Source organism: Xiphias gladius, chromosome 7 (genome assembly GCF_016859285.1).
Source record: "Xiphias gladius isolate SHS-SW01 ecotype Sanya breed wild chromosome 7, ASM1685928v1, whole genome shotgun sequence".
NCBI classification, from domain to species: Eukaryota; Metazoa; Chordata; class Actinopteri; order Istiophoriformes; family Xiphiidae; genus Xiphias; species Xiphias gladius.
The window spans coordinates 13,528,758-13,554,394 of NC_053406.1; positions in this window are offsets into that span (position 1 = coordinate 13,528,758).

Sequence of the window (25,637 nt, forward strand, 5' to 3'; positions counted from 1 at the left end):
AAAACGTAGACAGTAGCGGTGAAAGACTTTCATTAATTTTTTATTGATTAAAAGCATAAAAGATGAATTGAACAGTAGCCTTCCTTGCAATATAATTTGTTACCTTTGCTACATAAAAAGCAATAATCCACTTCAGGATATACCAAAGTGATTTTAGAAGAACAGAGGGTTTCTCACTACAAGACCTACAAACAGCTCTTAGCTGTTATAAAATCACTGTTATACCCTCTTGTGGTTTATCGCTTAAAAAAAAAAACTGCAAGCATTCTGAAATACAAACACAATTTTATCTCTCTGTTCTGGAAATGCCAATTTGCAAACGCATGTCTGATCTGTGTACAAGTATTCTGTTGTCAAATTATTATACTCATTAAATGAAGTAAATCTGTCGCTGCTCCATTTATTCTCGCTATAACTGCTTCTTCTCAGAGCAAGTTGGCACAGTGACAAAAATCCAAGTCGGTTTTTGCTCCTTATTTATTCGAATAATGGAAATGGAAACCCGGCAGAGAAAGTTCTGGCAGGGTTCAATCCTTGAGCACCAGGGGCACTAATGTAGTTCAGGAGGCAGGGAGGGATTGAACTCTGAGCCCAAATCGTTTTTCAACCACAACGTAGACAAGTACAGCAGAGGAAAACGCACGAGCAAGTACCTGTGATCAGTGTGTGAGTGACAGCACTTAAGATAGTTTCATCCCTGAAAGCGATACGAGCAAATGAAAGAGACAGAAATAGAGGAAAAGATGGAGGCAGGAATTCTCAACAGATGTTATGAACAAACAATGACAATGAAAAAAGCTGAAGTCTTGTTTACACTGTCACGTTTACACAGGTATTGATTTCTTATTACTTATATGCAGTGCAGTCAAATCTGTTTTGATACAGTAAACCAGCTATACAAAATGAGAGAGCAAGGAAAAGTAATTGAAGCTGGTTTTCCAAATTGTGTGGCGGTGGTGGAGTGTGTGTGTGTGTGTGTGTGTGTGTGTGTGTGTGTGTGTGTGTGTGTGTGTGTGTGTGTGTGTGTGTGTGTGTGTGTGTGTGTCCAGGGTAATATGGGCTGCATGTGTTTACAAGTACACACATACAATATGTGCTTTGAAATATGAATATAGAAAACCTTGAATTATGCTTGAGGAAAAGATATGTTGGTGCACGAGCAAACGACATCCTGTGAGCGGCTACACACCAGACCACACAACATAACAAACACAAACCCAGATAGCAATGCTTATAGAGTACACTGATTGACCACAGAATTATAAACATCCTTACAATGTCATGCGACAATGCAATATTCCTGCAATAAATACCGCCTTAATTAAAATGTTCATGTCCAACTATAACTTCAATAATTCGTGTGCGTTCTTAATTCTATAAGTTTCAGTGACGCACTTTGTGTATGCGGCTGCATTATATTGAAAGGTGTTTTCAAATTCTTTCAGTCTCAACAAAAACATGAAATGGTGATCTCTCAGTGAAAACCAATACAACACGAAGTGCGGCCTATATAAATTACAAGATTCAGAATTTTAATAAGGATTACAGGGTTCATTTTCATTAGTGTGCAGACTTTTTTCAATGTTTGTGTGCACTCAAGTGCATGCAGAAGTCCAGTCGATGACTGGTATATAAGAAAACGGAGAAAAAAATTAGCTTGTAAAAGTAAGTTAATTATGTTCTTTTAATAACAGAGAAATAATCATTTAAAAAAAACTCATCACATATAACCTGACTTTCCACCCAATTTCAATGAAATCTTTTGGCAAGGTTCTGAATTATCTTGCCAACAAACACACAACCAACAAACAGGATCAAAATTCTAACTATGTATCTTTAAAAAAATATATATATATCTTCAGTACATGACTAAGGAAATAAAGTGTTTCATGTTGTAAAGTTGTGGTCTTGTTGATGTGTTACATGATTGAAGGAGTACAAGGAGCCTGTGTCCTGACGTGAGGGATCCATGATCCCTGCTCCTTGTTTTTAGTTCTGCTAGGATACTAACTGGTATAAATGCAGCCAGTGGATGGGAAGTGAAACCCTGCGAGCGTTGGCTGTGTCTGTGTGTATCTGTGCTAGGCTGGAACACGCCCGAGACTCCGCGCACCCTGTGAGTCAACCTGGTGTACAGCAACTACCTGCTTGCCTTTGTCGTTAACTGCATGACCAGTCACAGAGAGGCAGAGGGAAGGAAATGAGGAGAGAGGGGAGAGAAGTGAAGATGAAACACATAAGGAAAGAGAAGATAGGGGGTAAAAATAAAGGAGGGGGTTGATAGACAGAGAAGTAACGAGGGAGAGTGTAAGAGGAGGAGGATGGAAGGATCAGAGACAAGGACGGGTTTGTTGTTAACCGCATGACCGGACACACATACAAGACAGACAGAGGATGGAGGAGGAAAAGAGGAAAAACTCACCAAATGGAACATACACAGATAAAAGAAAAGAATTTGAGGGAAGGAAGCACTTTGGTTAACTTCATTACTACGCACCGGAAGAGAGGACAGAATAGAAAGATGAAAGAAGGTAAAGCAAAATAGAGAAGCACAGGTGTGCTTCATTCCCTCAGCCCATTTTCACTGTACCTTCATGGTGAAGGTACAGCCATGCATGATTTAAGATAGGTTTTTAAGAAAAAAGGGGAAAGAAGTTTTAAAAGGCACTGGAATCTGGGCAGGGGCTGGAAATTGTGCATTTATGCTCCTTGCGCCTCATAAACTGGGAAGAACACATTTGTTGTGGAGAAAGCGAATATTCGAATATGTCAAGAAAAGAGGTCAGACTGGTACAGATAACAGGCCATATTTGGAGTTGGAGATTTAAGTCAGCTGCCCCAGTGAAGTCAAAAGCCCTGCACAAGGTAGTAAGACTTGGACTGTGTGGGTGCTTAAAAAAATACCCTGCCAAGAAATATAACCATAGCATACAGTATTACATCAGTATATTAGCACTATATTAATTTAGTGTGCTATAATAATGCTATAGTGATTAATATACACAAAAAGCAAAAAACGTATTACAGGTGTTTTTGTGTATTTTAATCTTTTAGCGCAGACGTCTCTGTAATATTCCTATTGCTGTACATCTATAAGGTTTTTTAGAACATCCTTTGGTTCACTGAAATGACACATGAGCCAAGTATGACAGTACTTTGCTTGATAACTTTTTTCATAACTGACACTGACAGCAATATACGCTTCATATGACAGTACCACAATATGCTTTATGTAATAGTCTTTAATCTCAATTACAGCTCAATCTGTAAGAGCTGCTAGCAATCCCCCCGACAAATTAACCACCCTGAGATGCTGAACATGGCCTCAAGGAAAAACTGTCATCTGTTTTATAACAAACAAAACACAAAAAACTTTTTAAAAAATTTATGATTCAGTTCATTTATGGTATTTTGTTTTAGAGCCTTAGTTAACTAATTTAATTTTTTTTATGCAAAAGCAATAAAAGTTACCTTTGAATTTCATGATATATTTATGGGTTGACTTATGTACTCCCAAAGGGATTCAGCAAGGATGAGATCAAGGATGGTTTGCTTGTCAACTGAAATATCTGAATTATGGATCAGTCTCTGAATGATCCATAAACAACATGACATATTTCTCTCTGAGGAATAGCAGAACATCAACAACTGGCTGTATATATCAAGAGCAGTGTTTAAAAAAATATCAATGGTCATTTTCTACTTTCTTATATGAATTCTGCTGTGTTTTGTTCTGTATTAATCATTCAGATCTACAGATTACTGATTGCTTTTATTAAAAATAAAACAGCAAGAAGTGCTTGAGTGCATTTTATAAAGGCAGTGTTAGTTTATCTAACAGTTCATGGCCCACAGATGGGTTAAATTGGGATTCACAAGTAAGGGGTAATGGGTTTTAATCAGCTTAAACTTGAAGTATATCAGTATATAATTTAGAGAAATGAGAAGTTCTACATACAATCAGCTTTTAACATTAGCACCAATAATAGGGATGTTGCAAATTCTAACATAAGTAGTGCAATATCGCTCAATATAACGGTTTCCAAATATTTCTTCATGTATTACAAGCTACATGTGATTTAACTCTGTGATTTTACCGTGTCTATGATATGAAGACATAATGCATATAATTCATTCACTTGTGCTTCAAAAATCTCAGTGTGAAAAGATGCTTCAAAGTATTTTATTTGACCATGATGAAAATCTAACTTTTACTTTCAGTGGACCCGGTTTAAAGTAAAAGTATTTTTTCTCAAGGTATTTGACAAAGTGTGAACGCTGTTGGATAGACCCATTAATCATGTGCTTAACCTCATCAGTAACTCCGCACGTCTGCACACACACACATTTGTACTTCTATCTTTGGGAGGACAATCATTGACATAATGCATTCCCTAGCCACGTACCCTAACCTCAACTACATGCCTAACTCCAACCCTAACCATGACCTAAACCTAACTCAAACCTGAACCCTTAAACCAAGTCTTAACCCTCAAATGGCCCTTAACATGTGTGTCAGAGAGTGAGGACTGGATAAAATTTCCTCACTTTCCCTAAAAGTCCTCACTCCCATGGTTTAAAAGATGAAGTGGTCCTTACAACTTATAGCCATACAAGTGTACACACACACACACACATTTGTACTTCTATCTTTGGGAGGACAATCATTGACATAATGCATTCCCTAGCCACGTACCCTAACCTCAACTACATGCCTAACTCCAACCCTAACCATGACCTAAACCTAACTCAAACCTGAACCCTTAAACCAAGTCTTAACCCTCAAATGGCCCTTAACATGTGTGTCAGAGAGTGAGGACTGGATAAAATTTCCTCACTTTCCCTAAAAGTCCTCACTCCCATGGTTTAAAAGATGAAGTGGTCCTTACAACTTATAGCCATACAAGTGTACACACACACACACACAGACACACACACACACACACACACACACACACAGACACACACACACACACACACACACACACACATTTGTACTTCTATCTTTGGGAGGACAATCATTGACATAATGCATTCCCTAGCCACGTACCCTAACCTCAACTACATGCCTAACTCCAACCCTAACCATGACCTAAACCTAACTCAAACCTGAACCCTTAAACCAAGTCTTAACCCTCAAATGGCCCTTAACATGTGTGTCAGAGAGTGAGGACTGGATAAAATTTCCTCACTTTCCCTAAAAGTCCTCACTCCCATGGTTTAAAAGATGAAGTGGTCCTTACAACTTATAGCCATACAAGTGTACACACACACACACATTTGTACTTCTATCTTTGGGAGGACAATCATTGACATAATGCATTCCCTAGCCACGTACCCTAACCTCAACTACATGCCTAACTCCAACCCTAACCATGACCTAAACCTAACTCAAACCTGAACCCTTAAACCAAGTCTTAACCCTCAAATGGCCCTTAACATGTGTGTCAGAGAGTGAGGACTGGATAAAATTTCCTCACTTTCCCTAAAAGTCCTCACTCCCATGGTTTAAAAGATGAAGTGGTCCTTACAACTTATAGCCATACAAGTGTACACACACACACACACACACACACACACACACACACACACACACACACACACACACACACACACACACACACACACACACACACACACACACACACACACACACACACACACACAGATAGATAGCATAGGATAGAAAAAGAGGGGGGGGGAACAGATAGTCAGTCTGAGAGCTGATCTGTGCTTCACTAATGGAGTTCTGCCGAGTCATAGCTCTCTGGTCTCCTAATTGAGTTCCTGTCATCTGCATATCATTTACATACTGTTACCCTAGGCAACGGAGAGTCTGACATGTGTGGCTGGGTGTGTGCGCTCCTGTGTGTAGTTAGGTGGAGATGAGTGCAGTGTAAACGCTGTTAGATAGACCCATTAATCATGTGCTTAACCTCATCAGTAACTCCACACAGACACACACACACACACACACACACACACACACACACACACACACACACACACACACACACATATGCACACACAAGTAAAATGTGAGCAAGTGAGAGTTGTAGAGAAAAGGACAGGCTGAGAGAGAGAGAGAGAGAGAGAGAGGGATAAAGAGATTGACTGAGAAAAACGAGGAAGAAACCTTAGTGACAGCTGTCAGGAGTAGGTGAGTGTAGCTCAGGTGGTAGAGGGACCGCTAATAGGTTTGGTTGCCCAATCTCCAGCTCCTCCTGGCCAAGTGACCTTGAACATGAAATGGTGAGTATGTAAAGTGGTATGGAAAAAACTGAATAAATTAAAACTGCTTATTTATCTACCTGTGTGTGTTATATGAAAATACCTTTTTAATCTGTTTAACACAAGTTAGTTGATGCAGCTTCATGTTAGCTTTTGCCCAAAACATACAAGTGAATAGAACCAGGTTAGAAAACAGTACAAACAAACACCAAGGTCATGGCACAGAATCCTACATAGTTTTATTATTATTACATACAGTATCTGCGTCTGAAATAAGTACATTGAATTTTACATGATAACCACAACGCTTTTAGTTTTAGGTGTAGTAAATATAAATTATTTAGCCTATTAAGTTATTGAATTATGAGTTTTAAAAGTGATTATGCATTTTTCAGCTACTGGATAAGTTCCTTCTATACCACTGGCTAATAGAATAAACCTCACACACTTATTTTTTTTTCCAAAATAATTAATGAAAGCACAATTAATTGTATTTACAATTTTAAAAACTCTGATGTATAACTTTACAAAGGCATTGGTATTTTAAGCTAAGAGGTATTAATGTAAATACTTAATTTTTCCCTAATTTTAAATTTTTACAATCAAGCTCTTTTGATGTTTTGGAGAATTCTGACATGAGATACATCTTATGGAGTATTATATAACCATAGCACAGCATCAACGTTTCACCTGAAAAAGTGAATATTATGAGATTACTATAGGTGTGAGAGCAGATATTTGAGGACATCTACCTGTATTGCATATGAGATGTTTTTAAGCTAAATTAACTTGAGATATCATCTATAGAAAAAGCAGTAAATGAGTCCACGTTCTTCCTTGTCTCATTCACAAAACACATTTTTATCAGTAAGAGCAGAGAATACAGGAGCTAGACTAGGAGAGAGGGACAGGGAGTGATGGGAGGACAACAAAGGAGAGCCAAGTGTGATAAATATTAAGAAAGATGAAGAGACAGACAATGATCATCAGAGAAACAGAGAGCTAGAGAGAGAAATGGAGGCAGGTGGAAAAAAGAGAAAAGTAGGGTAAAGTGAGGTAAGTGAAGCAAAATTACCAATTGAGTGAGGGACCTGTTCTCTGTATCCTAAAAAGGAAACTAAATCCAGCCTGATCCCATTCCAGTGTTAAGCTGCCAACAAAGCCAAGATGATGGAGAGAATAATGAGATTAACAAACAAAGTGGTGTGAGCAATGGCACACACACACCTAGAAATACAGACACATTGTAAACCCTGTTTCTCAGCGGGTGGGCTAAAATAAATAACTTGGTAGTCGATTAGTATTGGGCACATTACTCCGTGTTGTCAGTGTTGTCCCTAGTAAAAAATACCAACTAAAAACCAAACTGCCCAAGGGGAAAATCCATTTAAATAAAGTCAAATTTTATTAGGTTTACACACACAGATACAAATAAGTTCCTAGTGCTCGAAAAATGATCTCAGTTTATAACCCTGATTTGACAGAACTGACAAGTACATGCATTCATTCTGTTCAGCTCATGTTCTTGTAATTGTATCCGTTGTGGTGGCTTGCAGCACCATGTTGTTGTGTTTCTCAACCTTTGTCCCACGTCAGACACACTCTTTCTCACTGTCTCTGCTGTCACTCATGACACACACTTGGAAGCACACGGACAGCACGGTGACGAATGGTAGTGAGCTGGGAAAACCGTCCTTTAGCTGCACGAACTGTGCTCAATCCTGTGTGACAGCACTCATCCATCCTGCTCAAACGTTCTTCAGCCAAACACTGAATTCAAGTCAGCTTGGACTTTTGTATCCAACTGGTGTGTTGGTCCAAATACAATCATGATCTTGTAAATTGACTGTGTCTTAATGTTTGTGTTATGTGCATTTGGCGTGTGTTGTATATGGATGGCGTTAATATGTGTGCACGCACAGCATGGGTTAATGTGTTATTTTAAAGTCTCATCTGATAAAAGGTGTTTTTAGTGTGTAATGACAAGATTGCTGAGCAGGGGCCCAGCAGGAGGTTGAGAGAGGGAAAGAGAGAAGCTTAAGTGTTAGAGCGAGCGAGAGAGAGAGAGAGAGAGAAAGAGAGTGGGAGTGCGCTGATCTAGGGGGAGATGAGAGGGGAGGCCTACAGAAAAGAGATGAAAGACAAGTGGAGAAAAGCTGAAAGTGTTTACAGGGAGATGGAGAGAGAACAAGTGGCTTAAAAAGAGAGAGGAGGAAACAGAGCAAGAGAGAGGGAGAGAAAGTTGTTAGAGCGCTCCAACCTAAAGTGCTGTAATAAAAGAAACACTAATTGGGAGATAAATAGAGAAAGAGTTCGGAGACAGAAAGAGGGGGCTAGAGGACACAACAGATGTTTTAGCTCGATAGATCTGATTCAGTTGTGATACGCCTTGGACAGGTAGTGTACACACACATGGCAATGTTAACAGATAGAGGAGAGATTTGGTATAATACATGCAAGACAGCCCACACTCTGCACAGTATAGTATGTAAAATTAACATGGTAAAAAAAATCTAGAGCAGTTTGCAAGTATGTATGACAAGTGGTGCAATGCAAGGCACAGGAAGGCAATGCAAAATCACATATAAAACTGGCTCTGAATGACATTAAAGACAAAAACGACATAGCCGTAGAAATAGCATAAATTGACTATATACAGACTGTACAGCTTTGAATTTAAGGCTAACATCAGCATGATTACGACATCTGTGATGCTAAAATGCTCACAATGACGATGCTATCATGCTGATGCTACGAAGTTGAGGCTGATGGGGATGTTATATGTTTTGCAAAGTATTCAGTCGTAAGCCAAAGCTTTGGAAAAATAGAAATTTTGACACTACCAACATTTGTGGCAGTCTAACCAATACTTGTTGAGACATTTCACTACATATATCTCTATCTGTACAAACGTTCATGGCAAACGAGCCAACAGTTGTAGAAATATTTCAGTATGGACCAAAGTGCTGGATCGACCAACTGACGGACCAACACTGCCATCCTTATCCTTAGAAGCCATTACGCTTTCCTGGCTAAAAATACAAATAAAATATTTATAGTAAGAATAACAGAAAAAGGCAACCCTGCGTTTTTCTTGGACAGCCAAGGTTGGGAAGTCTGTTTAAACATCAGCTGAAAAATCTAAAACGAATACGAAATGGAAAACTCTTTGTATATACTGTGTTTTATAAGCTAAATTATTTGGTCTATTTTACTTGTTTTCCAAAAAGGCAAATCTTTACAGACTTGTCTGTCTGTCTCTCTTTCGGTGTGTTCACTCATTCGTAGAGGTTTCCTTCTCCTTCACTGAAAAAAAGAAAAGAAACACCATAGAGAGCATGAGGTCAGCTTGATTTATTCATGTTTGTATGTGTTTTCCAGAAAGTGCGTGCAAATATATTATGATACGGGGACACAGCCATGACAATATGCAATGCCAAGAGTGAGGGTTGATTTTCTTCAAACTAAAACACACACACTCAAACACACATACGAATGCAATTGCACATGAAGAGAGCGAGGCAGATTGAATTTTTTGGTGCTAAACTCACTCGAGCATGCACACACACATAGGCAGAGTGAGTGAGGCTTATTAAATGCCTTCATATCAAAAGCACACAGCTCTCACACTTCAAAGAGGAGCAAGAGACCTGAGGCACAAAACACAACATAGAACTCACTATTTCAGCGTACAGACACACACATACACATGCGTGAGCGCGCTCACTATGGTGGGTGAAAAGGGTCACGGAGGACGAGACGCACACACCTATGCTCGTGTGATTGTTTACCAAAAGTCCCACATTTGTGTATGTATGTGCGTCTGTGTGTGATTAATACAACTCAGCCATGCAGACACACATGCATGTGCGCGCATGTGTGAACTCAAACCACAGGCATGCGAGTGCACTTACTTCTGTATGCGCATCCCGTGACTCTTAATGGTCGGAGAATCTTAATGGTTGGACTTTATGTTAACTCTCCAACGAAAAAGATCCCGGAAAACCAGCTGTTTTAAAGTGTGTGCATCTTGACCCCCCCCCCACACACACACACACACACACACACACACACCAAACACACAAACTCCAAACAAACACAAAAAAATGAGTCTATTAAAATTTTACTCAGTACCCTACACTTGACCCTCAACATTACACACCAATCACACACACACAGCAGAATTACGAGAACAGGTTCAATGAAGCACAGTACACAGTAAGTGTTAGTATTACATCTGCACATACACAGCAAGCACACACACATACACGACGCCTACACAAATTGCAGCGTGCCTATACAGTATTCAAAAACACACGTAAACACATGCAACCCTCCTTGTCTTTATAACTCCTGTAAAGGAGGACAGAGTTTGTCATTCACTTCAGTGATTCTCTCTATCCGCTAAAGGAACATTGCAAATTACTCACAGGTCAAATCACACAGCACTTTGGTCATGAGAGAGCAGAGAAGTGTGATGCCATTCTTTAGTTCTCCTGTGCAGAAGGACCATATGGTGTGCTGTGGAGCTTTGATTTTACCGCAGTGTATTGCGTCACATTGGTATATATTGTCACAGGAACTGCTCATTCTTACCATCTGAGATCTTTTTTTGCTATTTTTTTAGAATCAGCAATTAATCACAAACCTCCTAGGAGAGTTTGTTCTGTAAAAGGTTTGCATTTGTGTTGCTAAAATCCACAGTCTGCCTCTTCAGCTTTTAGGTGACCGTACTTTGCCACCACCGAATCAGAGTTGGCTCAGCTAGTTCCAACATTGTACCAGAGACACTCAGCACTCAAGCTTTTTTGCTCCATTATCCCTCTATTTAACCACGGTAAATAAGTTTGGTTACATTGTAACTCCCTCCCTGGCTCCCTGCAGCATTTACCCGCACTTGCGCTTTGTGCACGTGTTGTTCTATAGCTTTTCTAGAATTTGACCACGAGCAAAGGCTGAAAGTTATGAAGGATGTCAAGATATTTGATTTTGTCATTTATATTTATTTTAGTGTGCTGAAGAGTGACACTCAAAGAATTGATTGTATTTTTGGATTAGCCAAGCATGAGACTCGAAAGCAAACTCCTCCGCTCCTTCCACCCCTGCCTCTCCCTGCTCTGTTATGCTCTGCCCAGCCCTCCACCTAGAAAAAAATGCTTTTTCTTTAAAATGAAGGCTTGTGATTTAAAACTGCATTGGAAAAAACTCACAGATTTGCAGAATGATTTATACTATAGCACAAAATTAAAATAATAGCCTACTTTATCTTTGGCTGACAAAATGCCCAAGCAGGCTGGCCCGATACAAAATGTGATGGAGACACTGAATTATAAATCGAAGGAGTTTTTCCTCTCAAAAGTGGAAATGAACTCTTTTGTACGACTATTTGTCATATGGCAGCTCACCAGATTGTATTCGGAGCTATGCAGCCATATTTATATAAGCAGGACTCAGAAGGAGATTTTTTGTTCCATAACTATAACACTCATCAAAATGTTATTGATCTTGAAACAATACAAATATTTTTAAATGTTTAAAATAGGACGAGGGAACTGTTTGCTGCTTTTTTACCCTTTGCAACATATAATAATTCAGAATCAGAAACACCATCATGTTGCCTTATTGAACATAAAAACATAGAGGTAAAAATCTACTAATAGAGAGAAAGAGGACAGTAAAATTGGCTAAAAGCTGAACCAATCACCTACTTCCCCCTGGAGACCTGCTCCATCCATCTGTCAAAGTGCCAGTCTGACTGTGGCACCAAGCTGTCATTACAGCATACACCAATTAAAGGCGCGAGAGCCGGAACTGCTGAAGGAATTGGAAAAAAAACACTCGTACAGTCAGAGATAGACATTACACTCTCCATGCTCACACACACACACACGTGTACTGTCTCATACACCTACGCTGACATGTACAAAGTTATACACATGCACACGCACACAGCAGGAGGTGGTAAACACTCTCTAATTGGAGTGGTAACAAGCTGCCTGTCAATCAAACCCTCCCAAGTTCACTTCGGTATTTTGTTCACTCTGGTCCGACTCTACAACACTTTAATCAGCCTCATTTCCTTCCCGGACCGTCTTTGGTATATTTATCTCAGTGCATGTTTCATAGTGAAGAGTGACGGTAAACATGGGAGCGGAACGTTTTGATTTACTCACTTGAATGTAGCTGGTTCATGTATGTATTCTACATCACCAAGACGCAGTAAGAATGCATTTTAGCAGCATTAAAGTTGCTGCCTGACTCTTATCAGAGGCACATCTTTCACAAACACTTCCCTTAATACACTAAATTATCACAATTAGCGTAGGCGTCTCGGTAGACAGTTCAGATGCTTGGCAAACTTTTTCTGAGTTGTGTATACAAGTAATGGAGGGAACTTTTTCCTGACTGCTATAACATGCTTTTTTTGCTACGTTACGTGAATAAGTTCAGCTTACCTCTTCTATTTACATCCTGAAGGAGATAACATCCTGGACTCTTCAGTATCCATCATGGCATCGTCCATTGGCCGAACACTATTAAACTGAAATGATAACAGATTTTTTTCAATGTATTTAATCCCGATTACTATGTGCTCTAGTTTTCTAAATTAATATTGTTACTTTTTAGAATATTATCTTGTAAATCTATAAAATAATTCATTTAATTACACGATTAATCCATGTTTTCTGGATGTTTCTGGTTAGACAAATATGTATCTTAAGTCCATGGATTTCCTTTGTTTTGGAAACTGACTCCAGGCCAGGGTGATGTTAAACAGGCTCTCCTGACGTGCAATTTCAACTAATACAACATGCCGCCATGTATTATGCAAATGCAAAAATTAGTCATATTAAGGTTCAACACTCATTCTGGTAACACTCAAGATAGTTGTTTCCAATTTAGACTCTGTTTTCCTGGGCTAGAATAATTACACCTGTATTCAAATCAGTGCATTCAGGAAGCACAATATAATCAATAATAATGAAGTTATTTATTCAAAGTGGAATGAGTATGCTACAAGTACTTAGAGATTACTGGAGCAATATATGTATATATAATAGAAAAATAAACTATAGACTAAGGATAGACACATAGCTATACTGTGCTGAATATACACTATACAATGGTAATATAAAGTACTATATATATAATGTACTATAATACATTGTACATTAGTGCAAGTCGGTCGATGAATATAGAGCTGCACAAACCTTGAAAGATCAAAAATAATCTGAAGTTATATCTTCAAAGTGGAATGAGTATGCTACAAGTAATCAGATATACATCACAGCTTAGTAGCTATGCAACAGAAATGTATAGTGAAGAGGTAATATATCAAGCTAGGGAATAATATGTCTAACATTTTCTAAATTGGCCAAATGGGGCAAAACATGTTTCTACATCAATTTTTGAATCACTGGTAGTGATCAGGAACACTATCAGAACCTGACAGCCCCGTTCTGTGCAATGGCTTAACAACATGCATCTTTGATCAGGTGTGATGGAGGACATAACAAAATAAAATTGTCATTATGACTCATCCACGTGCTTTTACCCCCTATGTGGCCCTCTAAGGTTTTTGTTGTGTCTACTTTACCTTTCTTGGTAAAGAAGTCCTCTCTCCATACCTTGCTCTTGGCATTTAAAAATCAGATCATGGTTGCCGCCTTTCTAGATAGCCATGAGTAGATCATATAGGCCTATGTGCCCTAACGATGAAGGGAAAAAAAATTTTTTTGGCCTGTTTAAGTCCTGACTTTGAGCCTTTTCAAAGTGGCTGGCTGCCAGCAAACTATTAGAATGCAACTGAAGTTAATGTAAGCCTTTGTTATATTCTAAGTGAGTTCAATGATGCGATGATAATATGCGAAAGCTGAGGCTTACTGAAGTGGCAAACTGCCAGCTAACTGCCCAGCTGTATTAAAAAAATAAATAGATAGATAGATAGATAGATAGAGTACTTCATTAATCTCAAAGGGAAATTGCAGTGTTGCAGCAGCCACTTCACATGTATCATAGAAAAAGAAAATATAGACTAAAGATAGACCCATAGCTATACTGTATGCTGAATATACACTGTACAATGGTAATATAACATACTATATATAATATACTATAATACATTGTCCATTAGTGCAAGTCGGTCTATATATCTGGAGCTGCACAAGCCTTGAAATATCAGAATAATCTGATTTATAACAGGTGCAATGCACAACATCATAAATAAAGAGTCCAGGTGAGCAATCTGAGGGAGCATCCACATTGCTTGACTTGCTGGATGGTGAGGGGTGATGATGGGGCTGTTGAAGTCTATTACGGGGGTTTGGGGGGTGTACGTAGGAACAGTGTAAGCCGGTGTTATTAATCACCGGGGAGCTGTGAGAGGGAAGCAGCTGTGGGGGCAGGGTGTGGGGTCTCTGTGGCTGGAGGAGGAGAAGGGGGCATCTGGGGATCCTGTACTGAACCTGTTGAAGGACACGTTCAACTATGTTCAGGTTTCCCTCAGCCTGATTCCCCTTAGGCTGGAAACCTATGATCATATTCATACCAGACCAAAAATCCCTCACGTTGTTTTGCTGGCGCTTGTTTTCCAGCTTCCTCTGGTGAGCATCTTTGCTCCCCCTCAGCCTCACTTTCATTTCCCTCTGCATGCTCTTCAGTAGGTCTCTGTCGCCATCCCTGAAGGCTGTCTTCTTCCTGTTCAGCAGGTCCTTCAGGTCGCGGGGGGATCCAGGGCTCGTTGTTGGGGAAACATTACCATGTCCTGGTGGGGATGGTGTTGTTCAAGCAGAAGTTTATATATTCCGTTGTGCAGTCTGTCATGTAGTTGATGTCGTCTCCATGGGGCTCACAGAGTACATTCCATTCTATGGCCTCAAATCATCCATGCAGAGTGTCATTAGCTCCCCACAGTTGTTGTGGTCACAGACTGTTGCTGGATGATGGGTAGGAGTGAGAAGCACCAGGCTGTGGTCTGATCAGGGTGGGAGGGGGAGTTCATGCATGTTACACGTTTGCATACAGTAAATCCAAAGTTTTATACTTCCTTTTGGCAGATAATATGGATGCAGACTCGTGGCCAATAGTTTAATGTCCGGGCTACAGAGACGCTCTTTCACAGTAACATGTCTGGGTCTGGGATAACACCATCTGTTCACAAGCACTGCAGTCCCGTCTCCTTTGTTCTTAGTGCTTTGAGTGCAGTCTCTGGAATCTGGGGCCTCGCTCTGAGCACAGTGGGTTTGAAGAGCGCGATCAGCTTATCGTGAAAGTAAACAATACCTGTGCTCCTTTTGGCATGGCTAGCCTGAACAAAGAATGTAAAAAAGACCAGGAAAACCAAGAAAACTCCTTTCAGCCACCCAATATCCATTTTAGGGTGAAAAAGCTGACAAATAGTGTTTAAAAGTAATGAATTAAACACAAAAATACAAAGCACAACAGTGTTAACAAGCTGCCACTACAGCCGCACCCCATCTTGAATTCAAATTCAAATTAAGGCTTAGCTAACCTTCAGTTTTTGTGATACTGCTGTCTCTGTACTCCTAATGAGTGCAATGATAGGATGATCCTATCTATGTCGTGAACATCCAGTGAAGGCAGAGTGCCAGTGAACTACACAGCTAAAGAGAGAGAGAGAGAAAATAGCTGCAGCTCTCGGTCGTCATTTTCATTCTCATTCTCATTCTCATTTCACTTTAGAAAACTCTTTGAAACAGTTTGACCTGAAACTAAACAAGTGTTTCATAAAGCAGTTGCTGGTTTTGCCTAGGGGAAGGCATTATAAAAGAAAGGAGGGATGATTTTGTTAATTCTATCATTTATATATAGGTACAAGACAACAAAAATAATAATCACAAAATCTCAACTTAATTTGTATTGCACATTTCATACAAGAAGATGCAATATAATGTGCTTTATAACAGGGGCACAAAGTAGGAATATTAAAAACAAAAGCAGGAAAAAGCTTTTTATTTTTATTTTTATTTTTATTATTTTCCACTTAAACAACAAATAAAGTGAGTTATAAGGAAATTGTAGAACATTTTTCTTTCATCTTATTTGTAACTGCAAATACTGTGTATATGGATTGATTAAAATATATTGCAATGTTAAACAATGGTTCAATAAACCAATATGGATCCTACATTTTGAATAATTCCACATATGCATAGTGTGATATTATTCTGCATAACTGAAATGATCAGAAATCATCACGATCCATCAAAACCTGCCAGACTTTTACTTCAAATATAACAGCAAGGAGCAGTTCAGTTTCTGAATGTTAAACACTGCATTTCTTCATACTATGGCGGAAAGAACAGTTTGCTGCAGGTATGTCTGTGTGTGTGCATGTCTGTGCCTACTCATGTGTGGCCATATGTGTGTGTGATTTGCCATGCTTTACTTGGTATCCATCTACCTGGCAGCCGAACTGCATTCCTGTTTGCCTGAGAACAGCCTAATCGCTGGATCTCTCACTACATTGCTTCCTGTGATCACACGCACACAGTATCTCTGATATTAACACATATCCTACTTAAAGTGTTATTTGGCATACACCTTTTTACATCCACATTTAATGTTTTCTGGTGTGTTTCTACGTATGTACTATGTACACATTTACAAATACGTAATAATAATTAACAGGTGTCTCTTACCTGCCCTCCAGATATTAAAGGATGATTACGGTTTATTTCAGCCTGGTGTATTTTTTGTTGTTGCTCTATGGGTTGTGCTAACTATGCACTTGCCACCTCTCTGGTGGGGGAAATGAGGACTTGCGCAGAACAACGTATGATAAAATATATATGTCAGGTCAAGCTGTGCAAATTTTCCTTGAACATAATATCGGTGTGCATGTAAACCTAAGTCTGTATTTTTTTTTTTCTTCTTTCTTCCTGCTCCCAATTTGAACGTTGTCGTCAATTTTTTGTCTCTCTATACCTTACTGTTTGTTCCTCTTCTGTTCTTTTCTCCATCTAACTTGTTTAATGTGTTTTTGAAGCCATGTGCAGATGTCAGAGCAGAGGAAAAGAAGAAACAAAGATTAGATTGATAGTGAGCCGGAGCAGAGGAAAAGGATTTTTTTTTTCCCTCAATGTCTTTGTGTTCAGCCATGTGAGGAAAGAACTGGGATGCAGTCCAGCCAAAAGACAGCCAAAGAAAACACAACGCACTGTGAAAGTGGAACACAGTTAAAAACACACAAACACACACACATAAACAACTGGCTCATTGGTAACAGGAAGAGAAGATGAGGCAAGCGACAGTGATAGAGGGCAAGGGAGTATGAGGGCAGAGGAGGGGGATGATGAAAGTGGAATTGAGGTGGAGGTATTGAGGAAGAAATGAGGGATAGAAAAGAAACGGCAAGAAAGAGTATAAGGGAAGAAGAAGTGGAGGAAATATTTTGGGAAGTAAAGCTCATATGATGGTCAAAGGACACACTTTGGGACAGTATGACAGACACAGATGGAAGGTAATGGAGAGAGTTCCAAGGAGACAGATAATGTATACAGACAAAGAGCACAAACATATAGGGAGGGGATATACATAGAAACATCGACAAAAGTAAGAGAGAGAGATATGAAAGAGAGAAAATGTGAACAAACAGGCACAAATCCTGAGCTATGTGCTCCATCACTGCATTACGTGTGTGTGTACGTATGTATACACATGTACATGGCTGTACAGCTGGATAAGGCAGCACTGACATCTGATTACCATCCTCTCTGCCCTCCTCCTTTGCCTGTGCTCCTCTCCTTTCCTCCAAACCTCCTCTGTCATTTCATTCCCTCTTTCATCTGCTCCGCATTTCATCTGTTGCATAAAAAAAGAAAAACAATTGTGTCGCTCTTTGAAACAACAGCAGCTGCATAATGCACTGATGGCAATATTTACACGGCATGGGTCGATCGTGAACTCTGTCCAGTCTGTTGAGTTTTGAAGTGTAGGGAGAAGAGCAAAGTGATCAGCGCATTCATGTACATCAGCACTACTCATAAACTGGGTATTTGTCTAGGAACAGAGTATAAATCTGACAGTACCTGTCATGTTAGATGTAATGCCATACAATATCTTAGGCATATATATATGTAGTTAATGTTTACATTTCTTATTAAATTAACACTTAGAGTAAAAGTGACACCTCAACATTTAACTTAAATTAAAGCTGAAATCTTTAACTCTCAACGGCTGTATTAATCTTTATCTGAGAAACACTGCGACTGGTTGCCACCTGTCATAAATACAGCTCTATTCTCTCTTCCTGACATTGAGAGCAATCAGTAAAATGTATCCTTCTCTATCGATTTCAAAATAATCTTGCTCTAAGTGTGATGGTGCAAAGATGGGGCTGATCAGTGACATTGTTGACTGAAGCAGGTGTGACTTGGCAGGTACTGTAGGTGATCTATTGAGCCATTTTTCAGAAATGCATGACACCCTACAACCTAATAAGATCATCAATATTTCTCAAAAGCACAGTACAATGAGCACCGCAGAGAAATTCGTCAATAATATATTACTTAACAATATTTGCACGGTAGCTTTGGGATGTGAAATTTACATATTCTCTTTCTGCTTACTGTATCATGATGTACAGTACAACCACTAAAACTGACTTGCCGTCAGCCTTTACTTTGCTTCCAGGATCAAACTCCGCTACCTTCCCTCTGCATGTAGTGCTGAGACAGTTATTTTTGAATACAGGAAGTGGAGCAGCTAAGGTGTGAAGATTTAAAATTTATGCAGTTCTTTTCATAGAATATAGATCATGTTTTAATTAGAAAACACCCAAATCCAATCATATGATTTATACGACATGATTTTCTCAAGTGTTGTAAAACAGCAGAGGAACAAGTGTTTCAGTTCTAACTCGCCTGAATGTGCCCCTTGATTAACACGGCTTCACTACCTTGTAGTAAAAATTAAGTTAGGCAATATGCTTTACGAATACAGTCTTGTCTGGGGTTTAATGAATTGCAATTCTCTTCTTGTAGAGCCCCTTTCTTTACATTCCAAGTAAAATCCTGCGCATTTTTTTGAGAACTTAGTCAGATAATGACTGAACAGATTTTCATAATTAAGGTCATAATGGAAAGTTTTTTATTGATAGACATTTTAGTGTGAATTACAGTTGCAAAAATAAGTTGATTAATTGATAAGTCAATCGATAGAAAGTAGCCAGCAACTAATTTTTCAAGCAAAAATGCCAAAGGTGACAATGTCTTTTTACAGATTTTTAACAGAACTTGAAGCCACTCTTTACCCTTTGGTTTATAGTTTAACAACAGTTTATGCAACATCAATATTCTTTACTATATAAAAAGAAACCGTGTCTTGTTGTTGAAAGAATTTTCTTAACCCGAAAATTAGCTTTTCAGTAGGAGGAGCTGCAATGAGACCAGATGTCAGATGTCTCAGTTAGCCACCTGTGAATAAGTACTCCCACTTGTGCATTGCAATATGCCTAAACAAATTATTATTATCATCAGTGTGCCATGTTTACCTTTTAATATATGCTTTATACACAGATGTGTTTATTACTTAGTTTACCCCTATTAATATAAAAGCCTGTCAAGTATAACAATACAGTTCAACGGCATCAAAATCAGCAGCTCTCTAAAACAGTTTCAAGCAGAACTAAACATTATAATCCTCATAGAGTTAAGATTATTTGCAGGACTGCTGTATTAGACTGCATTAGTTTTAGCTAGGTGTCCCTAATAAACTGCCAACTGAGTGTATGTTTCTTTCAAAATCTGTGAAAAAAAAGAACAAAAACAAAACAATAATGCAAAGCTAACATTCTACAATGACAACAGCTATTTCCACTGTTTGTTTAAAAAAAAAAAGGGCTTACTCTGTGCTGTAAGTGGGCAATTAGCACTAATTTACTAATGCCTGCTCCATCCAGTTATCATATCTGGATTTCATATTTTTCTCCCACAACTCTTGACTGCATTCTTTCAGCTTATATACCTGAAATTATGAGACACATGAAATCAGCATTGCTGAGCTCTGACAGAAGCAGAGCAATGCCAGTATCTTACTATTCAGCACGCTTTGTATCAAGTTCTTACATACATTTCAGCCATTATTTTGTGTTCAAGAGCATGGTAGCAGCTCCATGGATTATACAGCGATAATTATACTGTATACAGTGCATTCAAGTATTCAGACCCCTTCACTTTTTCTTACATTTTGTCATGTTGCAGCCTTATGCTAAAAATGTTTAAATTTAATATTTCTGTCATCAATCTACACTCAATACCCCATAATGACAAAGTGAAAACAGAATTTTAGAATTTTCTGCAAAATATTTAAAAAGGAAAAACTGAAATATCACGTGACCATAAATATTCGGACCCTTTGCTATGACACATGAAATTTTATTCGATTGCTCATGATTTGGAAGAGCACACACATGTCCATATAAGGTCTCCCAGCTGACGGTGGATATCAGGGCAAAAACCAAGCCATGAGCTTGAAGGAACTGCCTGGAGGGCTCAGGGACAGGATTGGGTTGAGGCACAGATCTGGGGAAGGCTACAAAAAATTCTGCTGCATTGAAGGTTCCCAAGAGCACAGTGGCCTTCATAATTCTTCAAAGGGAGAATTTTGGAACAACCAGGACTCTTCTTAGAGCTGGCAGCCTGTCCAGACTGAGCAATCGGGGGAGAAGGGGCCTTGGTAAGAGAGGTGACCAGGAACCCGATGGTCATTGGCTGAGCTGCAGAGATTCTGTATGGAGATGGGAGAAGCTTCCAGAAGGACAACAATCCACCAATGTGGGGTTTATGGCAGAGTGGCCAGACAGAAGCCTTTCCTCAGCGAAAGACACATAAAAGCCACTTGGAGTTTGCAAAGTAGCACCTAAAGGTCTCAGTGACTGAGTATCAAGATTCTCTGGTCTGATAAAACCAAGATTGAGCTGTTCGGCCTCAATTCTAAGCGTCATGTCTCGAGGAAACCAGGTACCGCTCATCACCTGCCCAATACCATCCCAGCAGTGAAGCATGGTGATGGCAGCATCATGCTATTGTGGTGTTTTTCAGTGGCAGGTACTGGGAGAACTGGTCAGGGTTGAGGGAAAGCTGAATGAAGCTAAGTACATAGACATCCTCAATGAAAATCTGGTCCAGAGCGCTCAGGACCTCAGACTGGGCGGAAGGTTCACACTCAGAGAGATTAGTGACCCTAAGCACACGGCCAAGACAATGCAGGAATGGCCTAGAGACAGCTCTCTCAATGTCCTTGAGTGGCCCGGCCAGAGCCCTGACTTGAACCCAATCGAACATTTCTGGAGAGACCTGAAAATGGGTTTTCCACTGACGATCCCCATCTAATCTGAAAGAGCTTGAGAGGATCTGCAGAGAGGAATGGCAAAAAAATCCCCAAATCCAGGTGTGCAAAGCTTGCCACGTCATACCAAAGAAGACTCGAGGTTGTAATCACTGCCAAAGGTGCTTCAACTAAGTACTGAGTAAAATCTGAATACTTGTTTCAATGTGATCTTTCAGTTTTTCCTTTTTTAATTAATTTGCAAAAAATTGTTTTCACTTTGTCATTATGGAGTATTGAGTATAGATTGATGAAGGGAAAAAAAATAATATAAATGATTTTAGCATCAGACTGCAACATGACAAAAGGTAAAAAAAAGTAAAGGGGTCTGAATACTTTTCTGAATGCACTGTATTTGATTCCTTTTAAATTTATCTTTTTTTATCACCCTCCCATTTCATTCATTGAAGCTGAATCATCCACTGAAAGGTAAATACTTAAGAAATGTTTAACATACCCATCGTCTCCTTGAATCACAATTCCCTCAACGCTTTTGTTGTCAAGGCAAAAAAAAAAAAATTCCACCACGTTTTTCACGTAGCTCTATCGTCACAGGTATATTTGAATATGTTTGTTTTCATTGGTTCTCTCATCCACTCGCTTTTTAGGGGTTTGTGGTATTGGAATCTGAACATATTGTATTGTTCCATGTAGTCGTAGTCAGTCTGCCCAACATGCTTTCACACATCTTTCACTTGTTTGTAAAGCCTTGGTTCTCTGTATGTGAAGAGTTATTTAATCACCAAGATAACTTCTTCTTCATCTGTGAGAACCTTATGTCAAATTTTCTCCTATTCAATCTGGGCATGTGTCCTCGAAGTCAAAGTAGATTCAATGACTTACATTTCTCTATGTGATTTCCTGGAGACTGTATTCTTCTCCTCTTTTTCTCTGTTTTTCCCAAATATCTGCCTCTGTCTCTCTGATAACCACTTAACCCTCCTATTACTCTTTGTCCCCAACTGCCTTAAATAAGAGAAATTGTTTCTCTGCAACTCTTTTTTTTCTTGAAATTGGATGGAGCTGAAAGAGATTGATTATGCAGGCAAGGAAAGCAACTTTTTTTGTGATTTAGCTCTTAAAATAAAAGGATGACCTGATCTTTTATATCTAAATCACAAAAACGTTGCTGTCCTTGCCTCTCTCTCTCTCTCTCTCTCTGTCTGTCTGTCTGTCTGTCTGTCTGTCACCTGAGACTCAAGGACCTTGTCAAATTGGGTGAAAATCTACAATTGGTAAATGACATTGATAATGGAAATAATGAGGGGAAGGTGCTGCTTATCAAAGGAATCATTCATGCAGCTCAGTACATGTAGTTGTCCGTGACACATGGCACTCAAATAGTGCATATTACTGTACAGTGCACACTAAAAGGAGGCCCATGGAATCTGCAGATTTTCACACACCAGCATATGAACAGCTTGAAGCCAGTAAGTTTGGGGCAGAAATGGTGAAAGGGTTCACTGGTCCAGGGAAACGATTCTCATTTTGGTTGGGCTCTCCTGGCCTCACTAAATATTACTAAATTCTCTCTGTGGTGCAAGACTTGAGCTTTGAACCAGCCTCGTTCAGTTTGAACATAAAGGCATCAGTTAATGAGGGAGGGCTGATGATCAGAGAATGAGTCATTCAGTGAGATAGTATCGATTCAAGGCCTGTGTGTTTCTAACCCTTGCATTTGCATGGTAAATCACTGTAATGTACTTAATAAGATATAACATGAACTCTGGGAGAAGTCAATATATGAACATGTAAAACAAATAGTGACTCAAAAGGACCTAGAATAATTGTGGTTAGAAAAAGGTTCTAAGGCTTTTTTTTTTTTTTCCAGAAAAGAGAGAAGGCAAGGGTTTGGGAATAGTCAGATTATCACGTTTTCATTACTAATTTAACATTTCTAAATTAAATTCTTCTTTTTATCCTTTCCTGATGGGTTGGCTCCTCTGCTGTGCTGACACATAACAGCTCATTTGAGTTGGAGTGGAGAAGAGCCCCTGTCTGCGGAGTACAATACACGATTGACAAAATGAAACTTTGAGAATTTTTTCAAAGGTTTAGAAGGAAAAGATGCAATCTCACAGAGAAGCTTAATTTTTTTCATCCTTATTGACAGTAGAATGTCCCAGTTACAAAAACTGTATAGATAATGTTTTAAAAAAACACTTAGAAGAACACTTAACCGACATGTAAGCTATTTTGTGTGAATGCTCATCAGTGGAAGGGGATTTGTGATTGTAAGCTGTGGCAAAATATTATATGATACAATATGCAGTATTTCATATTCCAAAATTGTAAATGTTAAATGTTAAAATATGGAACCAAAAGCTCTGTAATTTCACGAATAAAGTATTTTCTTTTTATTTATTTTTACATAGCAAAACTTAAATTAACTTAAATCAGGGTTCGGGACCATTTCCTCAGCTTTCAATTTTCAGTTTGAGCTTTTTATGTACAATTTGTCTCCAGACTCAAAAATTGCCATGCAGATGGATGACCACTTCAGCATCAACTATACTCAACAGCTCAGCAAAGGTGATACTTTACAGGGTTATGCGAGGTTATTGTATTCAAATTTGTTTGGATTATATTGTTTTTTTTTCTCTTTTTTCTTTTAGAGTAGCATCTCAGCATACCTCAAAATAAACAGAAGCCATTTGTTTCAAAATCTATATTCAAGTTTTTTTTTTTTTAACTGTCCCTCCATTAACAGTTCAGCCCACTTTGCACTTGAGTGAAGCCTCTGTTTCTTCATAATAAGCATAAGCTGTACTAGAAAAAAAAAAAACGTAAATCAGACCCTCAAAGGAAAAAAGTTCAAACCCAATTTAACAGCTTATTTAAAAAAATCATATTAAATAAAATATAATTTGTTCCTAAAAAATAAGGGACTCCTCTTCAAAGATCTTAGAATTAAACAGCCTCTTCATGGTGTGAAATCTAGTGACGTGTTGAGATTGATCTGTGGATGGCAGACCACAGATATGGTCCTTTTATATGAAGATAGAAAGATCAGGGTGAGTGGTGATGGCAGATAAGAAATGATGGCCTGCTTGACACACACAAACACACTCGCACATAAACACAAAGGCACGTAACACTGGCCCACCGGGTCTAATCTCTGCTCTTATTGGCTGGCCGGATTGTTTATCTTTGATAGGATTGTTTCAGTGAAGCTGTCCTCCAACTAGACTGTGATGATTTGTGAAGCTTACATTGTCCTCTCTCTTTGCACATAGCAATCTGAGAATCAAATTAATAAGTAAAATTGTTTGTGTATTGCATATCCATTAGCTATTTTCAAGCAATATATAAATAACACTCAAATTTCAAATTCCCAAACATATGAAAGTGCTACCATTTGTTGCTGCATCCTCTCCTGAAAAACCTGCAGAGCATTGCACTGGACAGTAAATCATTTTCAAAGATCTGGGCTCTTTCCATTAACATTAATGGAAGCTGGCCTCTTACTGTCAAAAACAACTACAGCCCAAACCAATCATTAGCATCTCTCTCTTTCTTATTTCCTGTCCATCTCCTCTCAACATTAGGTCACATTAGGTTTTTGTACTTTCTCCAAAATTGCATCCATTAAATATAGTGTATTCAGAAAGTGTTATGTTGCAGCCTCATGCTAAAAACATTTAAATTAATTTTCCCTCATCAGTCTACACTCAATACCCCATAATGTCAAAGCGAAAACAGAATTTTTCTAAAATTTATTAAAAAGGAAAAACTGAAATATCACACTGACATAAGTTTTCAGACCCTTTGCTATGACTTGATATTTAGCTCATTTGCCTCCATAATTCTTCAATGGAAGAAGTATGGAACAATCAGGACTCTTTCTAGAGCTGGCTGTCTGGCCAAACTGAGCAATGGGGGGTAGAAAGGCCTTGGTTACAGCGGTGACCAAGGACCCAGTGGTCACTGGCTGAGCTGCAGAGATTCTGTATGGAGTTGGGAAAAACTTCCAGACAGACAACCATTGCTATAGCACTCCACCAATCTGGGCTTTTTTGGCAGAGGGGCCTGACAGAAGCCTCTTTTATGTGAAAGTC